Below are 18,519 nucleotides of genomic sequence, written 5' to 3' on the forward strand. Positions count from 1 at the left end.
AAACAGAGAATTCTGATATTGAAGGACCGGACAATCGAGCTTCTACTATATTTCCTATTCCAAGAATAAAACAAGAACAAGACAAGGTTATATTATCGATATTTCTTCAAGAACAAGACAATATTTCAGCAAATAATAGAACAACAACTCACTTACAGTGCCAATTTTAATTTTCATTGATTTTTATAGCGAATCGCCTTGCATGTGAGTTACCTTAGATTTAGTTAACTGCATGCGAAACGTATTTGGAAAACAAAGAATTCTAATATTGAAGGACCGGATAATCGAGCTTCTACTATATTTCCTATTCCAATAATAAAACAAGAGCAAGACAAGGTTATATTATCGATATTTCTTCAAGAACAAGACAATATTTCAGCAAATAATAGAACAACAACTCACTTACAGTGTCAATTTTAATTTTCATTGATTTTTATAGCGAATCGCCTTGCATGTGAGTTACCTTAGATTTAGTTAACTGCATGCGAAACGTATTTGGAAAACAAAGAATTCTAATATTGAAGGACCGGAGAATCGAGCTTCTACTATATTTCCTATTCCAATAATAAAACAAGAACAAGACAAGGTTATATTATCGATATTTCTTCAAGAACAAGACAATATTTCAGCAAATAATAGAACAACAACTCACTTACAGTGTCAATTTTAATTTTCATTGATTTTTATAGCGAATCGCCTTGCATGTGAGTTACCTTAGATTTAGTTAACTGCATGCGAAACGTATTTGGAAAACAAAGAATTCTAATATTGAAGGACCGGATAATCGAGCTTCTACTATATTTCCTATTCCAATAATAAAACAAGAGCAAGACAAGGTTATATTATCGATATTTCTTCAAGAACAGGACAATATTTCAGCAAATACCGTAATGTCATTTATCATGAAAGCCCTATCGCCGACTTTCCTCTATTTATAGCAAAAGGGGATTGGAAACGCGTTCCCCAAGCGTACGCCAAAAACGCCGTACAAATGTCGGCGCGGTCGAAAGCTGCAGTTCCCGAGCGTGTAAAGTGCATTGCCCCCCTCTCGCGTGCATCGCCCCTCCACGGTGCGTCCCCACCACGAGCGAGGGAAAATCAGCATAGCGAGGATGTCTCTTGTTGGCTGCACTCGCACCGGCGCCGGCGACGAGTTGCATGCAATACAATAATGCAACGATGCATAGCGCCGATTCGAGAATAAAAGGGGGAACACGGCAACGATAGGAGCATCTCTCCCCGCTTCCGGGGAATCAGCGTGTCGAGGGGGAACCGAGTGGGACAGGGGATCACGACCATTTCTTCTGCGGTTTCGACCAATCCCGCGATACCCGGCACGCAATAATTCGATAGGCCTCCGATATGTGTGAGTGCACCGACGTGACGCACCGCACGCGTTGCATGCGACAACATGAAGTCGCTGCTTGCTTACGATGTTGCCGCCATTGGCCGTTCCGGAAAATCATTGTTCTCCGACGAAGGGGACCGCGGACGGATCGACGGATGATTGAAACCTTTGCCGAAAATCTGGCCATGAAAGATTTCGGGAAACGATGGTGACTCACATGATGGAACTGAGCTGCAGCTGCTCAGGATTTTCCTGTTGCTAAGAATTTCACGTGTTAAATATCACAATTGCTAAGAAATTCATATGCTAATAATTGCAATTGCTAAGAATCTCTTTCGCTAATAATTGCAGTTAATAAGAATTTCTCTCATTAATAATTGCATTTGCTTAGAATTTCACTTGCGAAGAATTGCAGTTGCTAAAAATTTCATTTTACTAAGAATTGCAATTGCTAATAGTTTCACTTGCTTGCTAAAAATTGCAGTTGCTAAGAATATCTCTTATTAATAATTGCAGTTGTGAGGAATTTCACTTGCTAAGAATTGCAGTTGCTAAAAGTTGTAGTTACTAAGAATTGCAATTTGAAGCGAAGAGTTTTACTTGTTAAGAATTGCAGTTACCGGGAATTTCATTTGCTAAAGCTTACGAGTGCTAAGAATTTCACTTGCGAAGAATTGCAGTTGCTAAGAATTTCACTTGCGAAGAATTGCAGTTGCTAAAAATTTCGTTTGCTAAGAATTGCAATTGCTAATAGTTTCACTTGCTTGCTAAAAATTGCAGTTGCTAAGAATATCTCTTATTAATAACTGCAGTTGCTTAGAATTTCACTTGCGAAGAATTGCAGTTGCTAAAAATTTCATTTTACTAAGAATTGCAATTGCTAATAGTTTCACTTGCTTGCTAAAAATATCTCTTATTAATAACTGCAGTTGCTTAGAATTTCACTTGCGAAGAATTGCAGTTGCTAAAAATTTCATTTTACTAAGAATTGCAATTGCTAATAGTTTCACTTGCTTGCTAAAAATATCTCTTATTAATAACTGCAGTTGTTAGGAATTTCACTTGCTAAGAATTGCAGTTGCTAAAAGTTGTAGTTACTAAGAATTTCAATTGCAAGCGAAGAGTTTTACTTGTTAAGAACTGCAGTTACCGAGAATTTCATTTGTTAAAGCTTACGAGTGCTAAGAATTTCACTTTCGAAGAATTGCAGTTGCTAACAATTTCACTTGTTAAGAACTACAGTTGCTAAAAATTGCAGTAACTAAGAATTGCAATTACAAAGAGTTTCATTTGCTGAAAAAAAATCGTACTTGCCAAGAATTGCATGGAGTGTTACTAAACTGGGCAAAATGGTGAAAAACGAATGCTCGTTTGAATATAGAATTTGCAATAGATTAAATCCTGGTCAACTTACCTGTTTCAACATTTTATCTCTTCCAGGAAAAATTAAGGAGCGTTATCTCAGCAATCAACACTTTAAAGGTCGCGTCTTCTGTAAATAGGAGGCGGTCGTAAATTCAAAATGTATTTTTGTACTGACGTAATCATTGTAACTGACTATGTTTGGCAAAATGCAAGAAGAATCAGCGTGCAACTAGTATCAAACATTAAAAATTTTCAATTTTCGTTTCATTAAATAAATTACTTTTATTTAATGGAAGAACGAAAGAGTTCTTTGTACTCGATGTGATTATTGAAGTACGATTTTGTATGTAAATATTGATTTTGATTGATTGATTTTTGAAACATTAAAGAAGAAATATGTTTCCTCTATTGATAGTATTAGATAATACTATAAAATAATAAATATTAGATAATACTATAAAATATAGATATATTTTTACAAAAACGTTAATGTTATTTTTGCAGTGTGAAACATTTTTTAAAAGCTCCACTATTATATTGGGTTTTATGAAATCAAAAATATTATAAATACAAAGAGGAAAAGTTTCTATTTTTACAATTAAAGACGTATAAATAAGATAGTACCTAATTAAATCGCATAGAAATTTTAATCAAATACAATTGAAATAAAATTGTACAGGGTGTTCACGTTAACACTAGTCAACGTTTTTCTTGTAAATTAATTAAACTATTAGAAAATAACGAAAGAGGTTATACTGTCTTTTGCAAGCAATGCAACGGTCTCCGTAATTGCTTTTGTCTGCATTATTATTTTAGAAATTAAGGTGATTTTCAATTTTTTGAACGCAATGCTATGTATTTTATTAATATCATATGAAAGTGTACGCCAAAACGAGTTCGTTAGTGTACGACATAATGACCTTCAAGGCCTCACAAGGTCAAATTGAGGCATTCATGTACAAAGAAATAATATTTCATGTCCATTCGAGTCGAGGTTACAGTAAATATTCAGTACGATTTCTTTGTTCATGAATTCTTCCATGTGACCTTGTGCGACCTTAAAGGTCATTATATCGTAAACGAATGAATTCGTTTTGGCACCCATTTTCACATGATATAAAAAAACACATAGCATTGCGTTTAAAAACTTGAAGGTCGCCTTGATTTCAAAAAAAAATTATACAGATAAAACACAATTGCAAACATCACTACATTGCTTGCAAAAAACTTTATAATTGTTTTCTAATATTTACCATTTGCAAGAAAAACGTTGGCTAGTGTTAGCGTGAACATCCCGTAGAAAATAAATGTGACTTCGAAACAGCTTGAAACTTCCGAATATACGACCGTTGGTTTACCTGAAAATTCGTTGTCCCTTTTCGAATGAATAGACAAGGGACGCCAGGTCAAATTTTCACCAGAAGTTTCACCATAAAGGAAGTCCGAACTTGTGAAACCTGGAACGCGATATGCTTCGAAATGCACGAAATATATCTCCAAATAATAATATTTTCTGTTATTTCCAAGTTTGCAGGCGGAAAGAATAGATAATAAAAATAACGCAGCCTATAAAATTTGAATTTTTAAGTTTTCAATGGAACTTTGAAAATTTATTAAGAACGTAATTAATGTAGGTTGTACAGTCATAAAATGCAATTCTTATTTAGTCCACCTTGAATCTTCCATAATAATTTAATATTTTAGTAATAAATTAGATTTTATTGTCTTAAGATATCTAATAAAAATCGGAACCAAATAAAGCGTCTGACTTCGCAAAGAAAAATTATTTATCTGTTCCATAAATGTACTATAAATGCAGCGATTCTATAATATACCTAATTACACCGACTTCGAGGCATAGTTACAACCAAAATCTAAATAATTTCAAATAGAAAATGCTCAGATTTTGTACAATTTCAAAACAATGTGATTTTCAAGTGAAATTTAAAGAGAACAAAGATTGCTATGAAAATAAAACAATACCTACTTCAAACGACGCAAGTGTCGATAGAATTTCACAAATCTCAGCAACGAAATAATATTATAATATTTCATTGCATAATATTATATACCTTGACTATCTTTCACTAATTTTTAGATTCCATCTGATATTCCGAAATATTTCCGTCAAATTTTCATTTTTCCATGGAACGTGTGCATAGTAAAATTTCTGATTCGTGCTTTAGATAAAAATCTTTATACAATATAATCTATAATAATTAACCAGTGGAAGACATTACCACGTAGAGTTCACGAGTTTGCGAATTTTCATCCGCCATTTTTACGCTGGGCCCTTTTGCTAAGGCTGGTGCTCGAACCTGCCCCTACAGCTACCATACGTGCATGTATGTACACACGTGTATACCTACATATAGGTACCCGTGTGCATGAGTCACGCGGTTGATCTGCGCCTTCATGGTGTACGCCATTTTTGAAATGACTCTAACAAATTGAAAAAATAATTTACTTGGAAATCATATTGTTCTGAAAATGGATAAAATTCGAGCATTTTCTATTTGAAAATATTTAGATTTTGGTTGTAAATGTACCACGAAGTCGCTGTAATTAAGTATATTATACAATTGCTGCATTTATGGTATATGCAAGCATATATGCAATAGATGAATAATTTTTCTTTGCGAAGTCAGATGCTTTATTTGGTTCCGATTTTTATTAGATATCTTAAGACAATAAAATCTAATTTATTACTGAAATATTTAATTATTATGGAAGATTCAAGGTGGACTAAATAAGAATTGTATTTTATGACTGTAGATTTATGACTGTACAAAGTTCTATTGAAAACTTAAAAATTCAAATTTTAGGCTGCGTTGTTTTTATTATCTATCCTCACCGTTATTTCTCTTCTGCTATTTCTCAAATAGCAGACAATAATATCATTAGAAGGCAATAATATCATTTCGTGCATTTCGAAGCACGTCGAAATAGTTTTGTTCACGTTCCAGGGTTTACAAGTTCGGACTTCCTTTATGGCGAAACTTCTGGTGAAAATTTGACCTGGCGTCCCTTCTCTATTCATACGAAAAGGGACAACGAATTTTCAGGTAAGCCAATAGTCGTATATTTGGAAATTTCAAGCTGTTTCAAAGTCATTTATTTTCTACGGGATGTTCACGCTAACACTAGCCAACGTTTTTCTTGCAAATGATAAATATTAGAAAACAATTATACAGTTTTTTGCAAGCAATGTAGTGATGTTTGTAATTGTGTTTTATCTGCATAATTTTTTTTAGAAATCAAGGCGACCTTCAAGTTTTTAAACGCAATGTTATGTGTTTTTTTATATCATGTGAAAATGGGTGCCAAAACGAATTCATTCGTTTACGATGTAATTACCTTTAAGGTCGCACAAGGTCACATGAAAGAATTCATGAACGAAGAAATCGTACAGAATATTTACTGTAACCTCGACTCGAATGGACATGAAATATTATGTCTTTGTACATGAATGCATCAATTTGACCTTGTGAGGCCTTGAAGGTCATTATGTCGTACACTAACGAACTCGTTTTGGCATACACTTTCATATGATATTAATAAAATACATAGCATTGTGTGCGTCCAAAAATTTGAAGATCACCTTAATTTCTAAAATAATAATGCAGACAAAAAGCGATTACGGAGACCGTTGCATTGCTGGCAAAAAAAACAGTATAACCTACAAGAAAAACGTTGACTAATATTAACGTGAACACCCTGTATAATTTTATTTCAATTGTATGAATAGAAACTTTCTTTCTTTGCACTTATAATATTTTTGATCTCATAAAACTCAGAATAGTGGCGTTTTTAAAAAAGATCTCACCACAAAATAACGTTAGCGTCTTTGTAAAAGAAATAAATAACATTATCAATAGGAGAAACATATTTCTTCTTTAATGTTTGAAAAATCAATCAATCAAAATGAATATTTACATAAAGAATCGTACTTCAATTATCACATTGAGTACAAAGAATGTACACGTCTTTCGTTCTTCTGCTTCTTTTCGTTCCGATTTTTTTAGATATCTTAGGACAATAAAATCTAATTTATTATTAAACTATCGAACTATAACACTATTGTGTCAAGCTTTATTAATATTTTCAAAGAGTTTGACGAACACCGGTTGATCGATTAAAGAGATAAATACAAGATCTATCATGTATTATCTCCACAACAAAACTGATTTTTCAAAAGATCAGATGGATTCAACGCTTCATTTATCAATTTTGTAGAATAAGTAATGTTGTTTTTAGAAGTGCCTAGATTACACTTCCATGAGAACTCGCAATCTCTTATTTGATATTTATGCGTTCCTTGCAAATTTTACTAAATGATACAATTACGCTATAAATTGGAAAATTTATTTTTATTTTCCAGAATATCTCAAACAAAAATAGATGTTTGGAAAGCTTGTCGCAAGAAAATATACAGTTTTAACGAATGCTGTTCAAGGTTTCAAATACCTAACGTTTCAATGTCGCTGTCACCTTCCTTTCCCAGGGAGAATGTATTGTATTCTAAGTATTTTATTATCTCCAAACTAAATTTTACTATTTGAAGAGTAAGCATGATTTTGGAGACAAATTGACATGATTTATGATAGAGATACCTATTGCCAAAATCCTACTTTTCGAACACTTTCAAAATATAAAATTATATAAATAATTTCCAACTAGAGTATTATCCTGGAATATTATAATAAAAGACGTCACTACGATTAGCCAATATACTTTCATGAGAAGAATTGACAACTCTTTTTTATGTATTTCCTCATTTGCTACAATAATAAAGCAAACCTTTACCGAAGTTTATATTATTAATATAACAGTATAACCATATTGTTTCAATTCCATATTTTTACTCAACACTTAAACATGATGCATTTAAAATGTTATAATGCACTTAAATATACAAACTTACCATATCCACAACTAGATTTCAGATTTGAGACATGAATACAATAGAAAAACTTGGAATTACTTTTACTGCGGATTTTGTGCATTTATGGCAAAAATGAGTAGTTTAATTTTAAAATAGTAGAGACATTAAAAGAAGTAAAAAAGTCATTCTATTATTTTCAATCTAATAAAATTAGATGCAACTGATGTGGACAATTGTTGTTTTACATAAAAAGCCGCAATCTGTACATAGCTGTCAATTTATAAACTTTTTGCACTGTGCTGTCTTTGGCAGCTGCGTTGATCAGCACTTCTTCATTCTTAATAATATGCCTAATAGAATAAAACCATTATTGTTTCTTGCATGTCATCATTCACTTTCATTCCTAGACTCTGATAACAGAAGAGATTAACAACGCACGTACTTAGTATATCATGTATGACAACAATTCGCTTTTATTCAACTTTTATTTCTTGCAACCGATTGCAGCAAATTACTATTCTGCATGAAGATTCACAGTCTAATAACAACTATTGTATGAATACCGTGTAGTCGCATCTGCCTGAAATTCGGTGAAGAAATTGAAACGAAACGAACTATCTCGGTTGTTCGGGAGATTTTGATAGAAGAGAACGATGCTAGAAATTGCACGTCCATTTTGGGTGAAATTGAGCCGAACAATGCCGAAGGGTGAAACAGTTCGTTCGTAGCCACGAAGACGACCGCTGCAACAAATGTTTAGAATGCATAAATAGCAAAATTATAGAGGGATAGATGCGGTTTAAAGCGTCGATCCGTTCTCTGTCCTTGGCCAGTTGCATTCGGGTGAAACGTCCTGCGAAAGGGGTAGTTGTCTTTCTGTAACCGTTATAATTCTAATTTCGGTTCGTCATTCGAGTCTTCTATTTCGACACGCTACGACCGCAGAGGACATTCTTACTAGCCTTTCCCATTCTCCATCTGGTGCAAGAAACGCATCCTAATCCTAGGGACTAGCATTAGGATCGATCGTTGGGATGCAATAAAATCCGCAAAAGCTTTGTATTAGTCGTCGTAAAACGATCCACGCATTTCCAAACTGAAATATTGCTAACGGACTTTATAACTTTTTCTGACATTTATTACCGTAAACAATGCTAGGCTTTTAGAAATGCCGTCGTGTTATTTACTTTCAATTTCAACCTTGAAGCTCAGTGATCGCTTTCTGTCCGCTTTTGTCGGATTTCTATGCATTTACGAGGCAATTGAGTAGATCAAATGCGAAGCAGTAACAATATTAAAAGAATTTGAAAGCACTATTGCACTATTTTCATCTCATTAAAATAATTAAAGAACGAAATCAACAAGTCTACAAAGCTCTTGCGTTTTACAAGTAGTGCAAACAGTTTTTATTTTGCATAGAAATCTACTGTTTGTAGAAATCTACTCTTTTTGGTACGTTCATACAATTATTATGATTCTCCTTATTTTGTATTTCATTCTTAAGTGATCATTAGACTGCGGATCTTTATGTAAAATAAAAATTGTCTGTATTGACTGCGAGATGCGGGTGTTTAACAGACATTTATTTCTTCTTTTAATAAGCTTAACGAGTTGAACGCAATACAACAGCATCCTTAAATCGTTTAAATGCATTCACTTCGAATTCATAATTTCGAATCTCATCTATCCAGTTTTGCTATAAATGCATAAAATACGCAATCTAGCGATCATATTTATGAATACTGATCCTGTTTAGTGCATTTATGATTGATTATGACTCTCCTTACTTTATATTTCATTCTTAAATGTAAACTGCACAAAGCACAATCAACTAAGAATAACAATTGAATTTTCCTATTCCTATAAAAATTTCTTCTTGATGAGGTCAATGTTTAAAATTTATAAGTATTTGAATATTGGCAAAGGTTAACTTTTACTATTATACATTATACTGGATACTTAAAACTTTCTCTTACAGTGGAAGCAAGAAAGTCTTCACCGACAGAGATATCTTTTGATAAATGTAAGTAATATCAACGAATAGAATATATAAAAATTCTCTTCCTCGTTTGTAACAAACTGGAGCGAAATTAAAAGTGATTTGCTTCCTTAATAAAAGAGTGAAAATAATCCAACAATGCACTTTTAAAATTCATGACTGCTTTCCTCTTTGCATTAGTTTCTTCTTATGTAATCCCGATATAAAAGAACTAAGAATAATATATAATTTTATTAAACAATGTTCAGTAAAAATTGAGAAACTAATAATGAGTAATATCGAACACATGTACGTGTAACAATTCTATTTTAACAAATAAACCATCTGGTTCAAAAGACTAACAAATAAATAAAATACCTTCAATGTTCTCACTGTTTTGTACTTCTACCATTAAATTTTGTCACGAGAGCATATTCCGCTAACGAATATTGTACAGATCGTACATGTTCACTCGACTTTATTAACACTTACAACGAGCCATGCGCACTTAAGCACAGCAAAGAAAGAAAATCGAATTAAGGGAAAAAAAAACTGGAAGAGTCGTGCCAAGAAAAAAATACAGAGAAAGACGTTCGTCAGAGGAATCATGGCAACCCCTATACGTATATTGTCATCGCGAGATCCACCCGTGAGATCCTTTCCTTTCCTTTGTGAACCGCCAACTTTTTTTTCTTTCGATTTCACGGCGGGATAATGGATTCCTCGATCCTTTGGATGCGCTCGTTACCACGGAATTCGTAACGGCTGCAGCTGCCGTGCTGGATGATACAGTAAGAAATCTTGCCTCCTAGCGGCCCAAGGAAATCGGTAGGAAAACGAAAACCACATGGGCGATACAAAGGCGGAAACGCGCCATTGTATTTTCTGAACTAACAGATTACAGCCAACGCCGATGGCTTCGGAACACATGGCTGTTCCTTAACAGATGGATATTTCCTCTCGAAAGTATTCTGCTGTTAACCATTTTCCCCACAATTATTTTCGCAGCTGCTGTCACTATTCGATTCTTCGGCGAGAAAGAAAATTTAGATTTATCGCATGCCGGTCTTTCTTTCAATGTTTAAATATCGATAACGGAAAAGTGGAATTTTATTTCGAGATGCAAAGAAAATCCGCAGAATATCTATATTTAGTAGATTACGTTCGAAATTTTTGTAACAAGTCCGACACGTTTGTTGTGACAAACATAAATTGTCTATTGATGTTAACATTAAATTTACCGAGCTTTAAAAGTGATTAACATACGTTACTCTGTATGAAGTATGAGGCTGAAATCTTGATGAGATTTCTCGCCATTTGTATGCTAACTGATCTGCGAATTTTGTGCATTTAAGATAAAAATATTATTAAGTAATTATTATTGATTAAAATATTATAATTAATATTATAATATTAATCTGAAAAGACAATAGAAAATTTTGAGGATATCTTTATCTATTAGAATTATTATTATCATCTTCTTAATCTGTTAGAATTATTAATATTATGTTCTTAATCTATTAAAATTATTATTATTATCTTCTTAATCTATTAAAATTATTATTATTATTATCTTCTTAATCTATTAAAATTATTATTATTATCTTCTTAATCTATTAAAATTATTATTATTATCTTCTTAATCTATTAGAATTATTATTATTATCTTCTTAATCTATTAGAATTATTAACGAAAGAAGTACACTTCTACTTATCTTTCATATAGTACAATTTACTTAGAGCAATTTTATTGTGCATAAAGGTTCACAGTCTGACTATAATGCATATCTAAATAAAAAAATGTATTTCATCATTTCCTATGACAGAGTCTTTCTAGTTTCAACAATTTTAAAAGCAACAATGCGAAATCAGTTATTTTGTCTAGCATGGTATAGATTTAGTGTTAAACCGATGCAATAACAAGTAATTAAAATAATGGGAAGATAAGGGATTAGCAAATTCTTTTGCGGAATATGAAGTCATAAATTCTCTGTATATTCTGAGTGTTCGCATTGTTTACAAGTTATTAAACGATGCACAGAACGTGTAATCGTATGGAAAAAAAAGTGAAAAACTGAACAAAGAGGTAAATAAGGGTTGTTAATTTTTAGAGGCCCGAAGTGGTCACTATAATGGTCCAAACTAAACAACTATTTCATGTGTATGTATAATTTTGTACATTTTCAATGTTATTCCGGCGATATTGAATTGACAATCAACAAAATAATAGACTCTTGATTGTTACATCCTACAGTTTGTATGAATACATGGCCAATAAAGTTGAAAGAGTGAAGAAAAATGGCAACCATAAACATGATGGATCTTTCCAATGGTTATCTCTGTCACAGGCAAAGAAATTGCATTGTTTTCCTTTACTCTATAATTGTTATTAAGTTCCCTGTATAGTGCCTTCATACTAATTTTGTTATCTGTATTTTCGGTTCCACAGTCGTTCCCTTCCAATGCTTCAAGTACTCGTGTGAAAGCCACTGTTTCCAGAGAACAAACGAGTAGTAATCATTACAAGATCCGAATTACAGTAAATTCTCTCTAATTGATGCTCAGATTGTGTACAAAAGTGGACAATTTTGGAAGTGGAGATACGATTATTCGAGTTTTGCGGCTTGTTTTTATAATTGCCGGTTGTGAACAATTATAAAAACGAGATGCAATGTTTGAATAATTGTATCTTCTCTTCTCATATTATCCATTTTTGTGCATAATCTTAGCGTCAATTGGGGAGAATTTACTATATAAGGTACATGATTGAAAACGTCTCGATAAAGCTCCTCTGAGTTACAAAATACAGTCCTGGTTGAAGACAGAGTTAGGCATAAAGTAACCTGATTAATGATGATAATGATTCTTATAAAATTCGGATATAAAAGGATTAAGGATAATATATATATATTTAATATATTAATATATATATTTATTATATATATTATATTATATTATATTATATTATATATTATTTATTATATAATATATTAATATATATATATTTAATATAATTTTATTAAACAATGTTCAATAAAAATTGGAAAACTAATAATGTGTAACATCGAACATACATATGTACATGTAACAATTATATTTTGCTAAATAAACCATCTGGTTTAAAGTATTAATAAATAAATTATATTCTTTCAATGTTTTTACTGCTTTGTGATTCTCTCTATGATTAACGATTATGACTATTATTATTATTATAATCATGGTTCACGAATAACTCGAGTCAATAACAAAGCCAATGTAATCGTTGGTCATGATTGACATAGTAATCATTAATAATGTAATGATTATTTGTTTACTTATGATTGACTGAAAAATCTGATATTATAGTAATTAATAATAATTCTGAATAGCCAAATTAATTATCAAATGCAATCATGATTACTGATTTCTTGTAGTAGCGATTAATTGATTAATTATTATGATTACCATGATCACTTTTCATAACCAGTTACAAAAATAACCGCAAAATACTGGATTACTGCCCAACACTGGTTGAAAGTATGCTTCATCTCTTGTTCAGAAGCCATGAAAATCTAAAAAAATTGTGACAATGTGACTCAAATATCAGAGTAAACACAGAATTGCATGAAGCATCCGTAGCCGCTTTTTCATATTTTAAATAAATCACATTATTTGACCTTTGTTAACCATTTATAGAAGAAAAATTTGTTTGAATCAGCTTACCAACAACACAGATCAGTAATTCATAAAGCAACGTTTTAAATAAACTATAAAATAGATATTACGTTGATTCAGATATCAGATAATTACGTTGTAAATAATTACTCTGTTTAAATAGGATCGCGCATAAAATTGTATTCGTGCGGATAAAATAAAAATTGTTAATCTTGAGATCACCATAATTATACCGGCACTCCTGTTGCCAGCCATCTTGCTCCCTCGAATGAAAAAAAAGAAATTTCCAAAGTCTATTCTTCGAACGAGACATTCTCAAATAAACTACGAAAGTATCATCGTCAAATTATCATATCAATTGCAACAGCCAACAACGCCGAATTCAGTATAGTAAAACTGAAACTGGGTAAAATTATCGTGGCAAACGAGAACTCGAACGACAAACATCGTGAACGAAACAAGTTTCGAAAAAGGAGAAAAATAAGAGAAACTTGTACAAACATTTCCATTAGTGACGCTGCTAGCCGTTTCGCTCGACGAATCCGATTCCACGAGAACGTGCTGGAAAACTGGCCGTATTGTTCAAGTGACCCCTAACAGCCTCTATTCTATCATTTACGACGAATTGCAGCAGATCGGGACAAATTCTCCTCGTCCTCGCGATAAATTCTCCCGAACGCTTGTTTCTCGGTGATCAAAAAATCCAAATTGCGATTCGTTCTCTTCGCGGTCTGAGGAAATTCTGAAAAAACCTGCACGTGGAAAAAGGGCAGGGAACAGGGGACGGCGTTTCTCGTCTTCGGGCACGAAACGCATATAATGACCGTGCGGAGCTCGTATTTCATTCGATTATTCGTACGCGCGGGGCGATTTATTGCTCGGGGAACAGTTTTCTAGGCCAACAAACTAGAGTCGCTAGAGAAATAGGCAGGGGCACGAGGATCGTTCCGAAAAGGGGCGGCGGGGCGACGGGGGAAAGAGGGGCGGGAGGGTGAGGCAGGCCATCCGGAGCAATGCCAGCTGCGCTACCGTAACATAACGAGGCCTAAACGCAGGCGCCTTCGACCAATAGGAACCAACTGTTCATTAGTCTGTTGGTACAGGCTGTTTCAAATTGTCTACGAAGAAGACTGACAGCGAGGGTGTAGCGATCTCCGAGAGATTAGATCTTCGCCGAGTGCAGAGAAACTTTCAATGTTCCCCGATCTTGTTTCTCAAAGCCTACGCGATATCGTACGAACGAAAGAAAACTGATGGGAAGAGCCAAGCGATGATACAAGGAAATACATAATTTTGTTGAGAAAGTCTACACGATTATTCGAACATATCAAATTTTATAAAAATGACTATCTTCTATGGAATTTTGTTGAGCGATGAAAATAAAAGTTGATGTTAAAGATGGATCGTTTAATAGATTAAGAATACATAATTTTGTTGAGAAAGTCTACACGATTATTCGAACATATCAAATTTTATAAAAATGACTATTTTCTATGGAATTTTGTTGAGCGATGAAAATAAAAGTTGATGTTAAAGATGGATTGTTTAATAGATTAAGAATACATAATTTTGTTGAGAAAGTCTACACGATTATTCGAACATATCAAATTTTATAAAAATGACTATTTTCTATGGAATTTTGTTGAGCGATGAAAATAAAAGTTGATGTTAAAGATGGATCGTTTAATAGATTAAGAATACATAATTTTGTTGAGAAAGTCTACACGATTATTCGAACATATCAAATTTTATAAAAATGACTATTTTCTATGGAATTTTGTTGAGCGATGAAAATAAAAGTTGATGTTAAAGATGGATTGTTTAATAGATTAAGAATACATAATTTTGTTGAGAAAGTCTACACGATTATTCGAACATATCAAATTTTATAAAAATGACTATTTTCTATGGAATTTTGTTGAGCGATGAAAATAAAAGTTGATGTTAAAGATGGATCGTTTAATAGATTAAGAATACATAATTTTGTTGAGAAAGTCTACACGATTATTCGAACATATCAAATTTTATAAAAATGACTATTTTCTATGGAATTTTGTTGAGCGATGAAAATAAAAGTTGATGTTAAAGATGAGTTGTTTAATAGATTAAGAAATGACAAGTTGCGGTGTCCTTTAAACGAAGCATAATTCATACACGGATTTTTATGTAACATGAAAATCGGTGTAATAACAAGAGACAGGCGATAACCATTTGCAGTCGAGTGGCAACTTTGAGGCGACACTAACAATTGCTGTTATTCAAAAGAATTTTTATTAAATCTGTTTCTATTCGATAAATTGCTGGAAAATAGAAGTATTCTATAAGCAAGCAGGTTCAGTTTTATATGCGTCAAAAACAATCATACCAAATGGAAATTCGGTAGGTTAAAACAAAACTCTTCGTTTTGAAGTTGTAATAGTCTCGAATATAAAAGTTCAATATAAATATGTCAAATATGTTATCGATATATGTTAAATATATCATTCAATAAAATCGACGATTTGGAAATAATTTAACAATTGCGTGGAGGTCTTTAAATGTTTTTGTTGTTTCGATCTCTACTCATTTTTACCATAAAGGCATAACATTTGCAGTCTAGAAATTACACTAAAATGTTTGTAATGTTTCATCGGCTTTACTTTAACTAATAACGTTCTTCATTCTCTAAATATACTTGGACTCTCAGAATTTTTCATTTTATTGCGTTTGTATTCCTTTGAGAACTATATTTAATTTATTAAGAATGTGTGAACGATGTTTGAAAACGACACATCGATACTTAAATTCTTTTAATCTTTCTACTGTCTCAAGTTATCTTATTATTTATCTGTTTGTATAGAATCCGCATGAGTATCACGTAAACCATGCACATAGTTAAATAATAGACTTGAAAAATGGCACTAAAAAAGCTTGACGGCTCTAGTTTCATCGTTCGAAATTATTAATATCATTTTAACATGACTTACAAGAATAGGGATGCACATATTGTCAACGAAGTTGAGACTAAGTAAATAAATAGTTCACTAAATTTTACTAAAAGCAACTTAAGAGTGTCTATTTTAAGAATTCAAATAAATCAAATTCCGAAATTTTGAAATTAAATATTTATTTCAGACATTAAAATGGCTTAGGAATAACAAATAACGGGGCTTTGCAAATTCGTGGCGATGCTCAAAAACCCTCTAGCGAGAAACAAGGGATAAAGTTTTGTTCGCTGGTGGCTGCTGTGTAGGCAAGTCAGAGATCTCCTAAATCCTAACTTATCGACAGTCATGATGTGTTGGTAACTTGTTCTAATTAGAAAGCAAGAAAAACATTAACAATAGAAATGCAGAAGCATTTATTTTATCAGTTTCCGATGCGAAGGTGTTGCGGTTACTTCGAATTATACTACTACTATATTACTAATTTCACTATATGAGTAACAATACGTTAGTTCACTTATCTTTATAATATTAATCTTCTATGAAACTTGCAACACAATAGTAATTTGGCTAACAAAATTGTGTTAAGTATTGTCTAATTACATAACATCAGTTTCACAATAGTGTTTCAATATTATATGTTTTCTGAGCTTCGTATTTTAGATTGAAATTCATTTCCTATTAACGTTTCACTAGAAAATCTAGTGTCAATTAAATACAGAAATCAGGAAGTTTTTAGACATATATATTAATCAATAAATTGAATGTGCATTTTATATTGTTTTGAGAAAGCTACGAAAATATGTGAGCCATTTAATTGATGCACAACAATTTTTGTTTTATTGTAATAAAATCCAAAGTTGAAGAGGAATCAGCCTATATACAATGAATCTATGTACTTGTAACATAGATTATTATTATTGTGTGATAAATATCACACAATTATCGTGGAAATCACGTATTTTATTTTGTATAGTATTTCCGTTCTTCGAACAGAATAACAACTCATGCGTCCTTCAGTTAATCTAATTTAAATGTTAAGAGTAGCAAATATACAAAATTCACGGTACAAATAATAGCACGTTGAAATTTGTCTTCGGCAGAACAGAGATTTTGTTACATTCACCGATTCCAAATTTCATTTGTAAAACCGATTTATTCCGGCCCCTGTGCAGAAACAGCCGGCAGTTCACAGATGCAGATTGCACTTTCGACTCAGTCGAACCAAAATCACATAATATACTGCACGGCAGCTGCGAACCCTGAAGACTGTGCAGCTCTCCATTTTATTTTCCATTTCATGGATTTTCTCTAATCCCTTTTCCTTTATACGCGCAGGGCTGGCAAGGCAAACGAAATGTGTTGACCGTTAGAAAAGGGCACAGAAAAGAGACCGGAAAATCAACGAACGATCACAAACTGAAATAACGTTGATCTAACTTAACGAAATAAAAATATAGGAGATAGTAAATATTTGTTGTTATTTAATCCATCGAAATAATTGAAGATTCCAATAGAAAAAGTCTTCGGATAGTTAAAAAAAAATGTGAATCACGTTTGGTATGATATGTTTATTTCATTTATTTATATATATTTCTTCCTCATTTATTATTACTGGACCGTTCAATTTTATTTTATTAATTTCATCTCAATATTGACGATAATTTTTATTTAGTAGTGTCGAGCGGTTCTCAGCGGCACTTTTTAATAACAGCATTTTAACAATTTAATATAAATGATAATAGTCAGATAAAATGTGCATTTGTTCAGACTTGTCCAATAATATCAAGCAAGTCTGAAAAGTACAAAATAAGGACAAGATGCAATTATTTTGTAAAAATTATAAAATCAGTATAATTTTTCTTTTTATTAAAAAGTATTTAAAATTTATGTATATGTATAATAATGATCTTGTTGTCGCCAATAAACTATTTTCAAGAAATAAAATTAATTAAACTGTCCTCTGTCTTTCCATTCGGTTATTATATATTTTACAGCATGCTTGTTTTTATTACTTAAAATTGCTCAACCGAACTGTTTAAGCTGAATAATAAAATATAATGTTAACCAAATGTGCCCTTAACGTATTAAAATGATCTCTAAAGAAATGTTGAGCAGGTATTATCTGTACGTATTATGGTGCAGATACACTTGCATAAAATATTTCTGCAAATTTGGCCGGTGCAGGTGTGAAATAAATTATAATACAGCTGATCGTGGCACCAGCAAATTCTCCTTGCATATTTGCTTTTTCTGTGCAGGCTAGAAGAGCGTGTATAATATCCTGTAGCTAAATTTCCTTTCCATACGTTTCTAAGGACGCCCCCATTAAACGGTGGACAGGGGTAATCGAATAGTTCTAAGC

This window comes from Megalopta genalis, chromosome 5 (genome assembly GCF_051020955.1).
Source record: "Megalopta genalis isolate 19385.01 chromosome 5, iyMegGena1_principal, whole genome shotgun sequence".
NCBI lineage: Eukaryota > Metazoa > Arthropoda > Insecta > Hymenoptera > Halictidae > Megalopta > Megalopta genalis.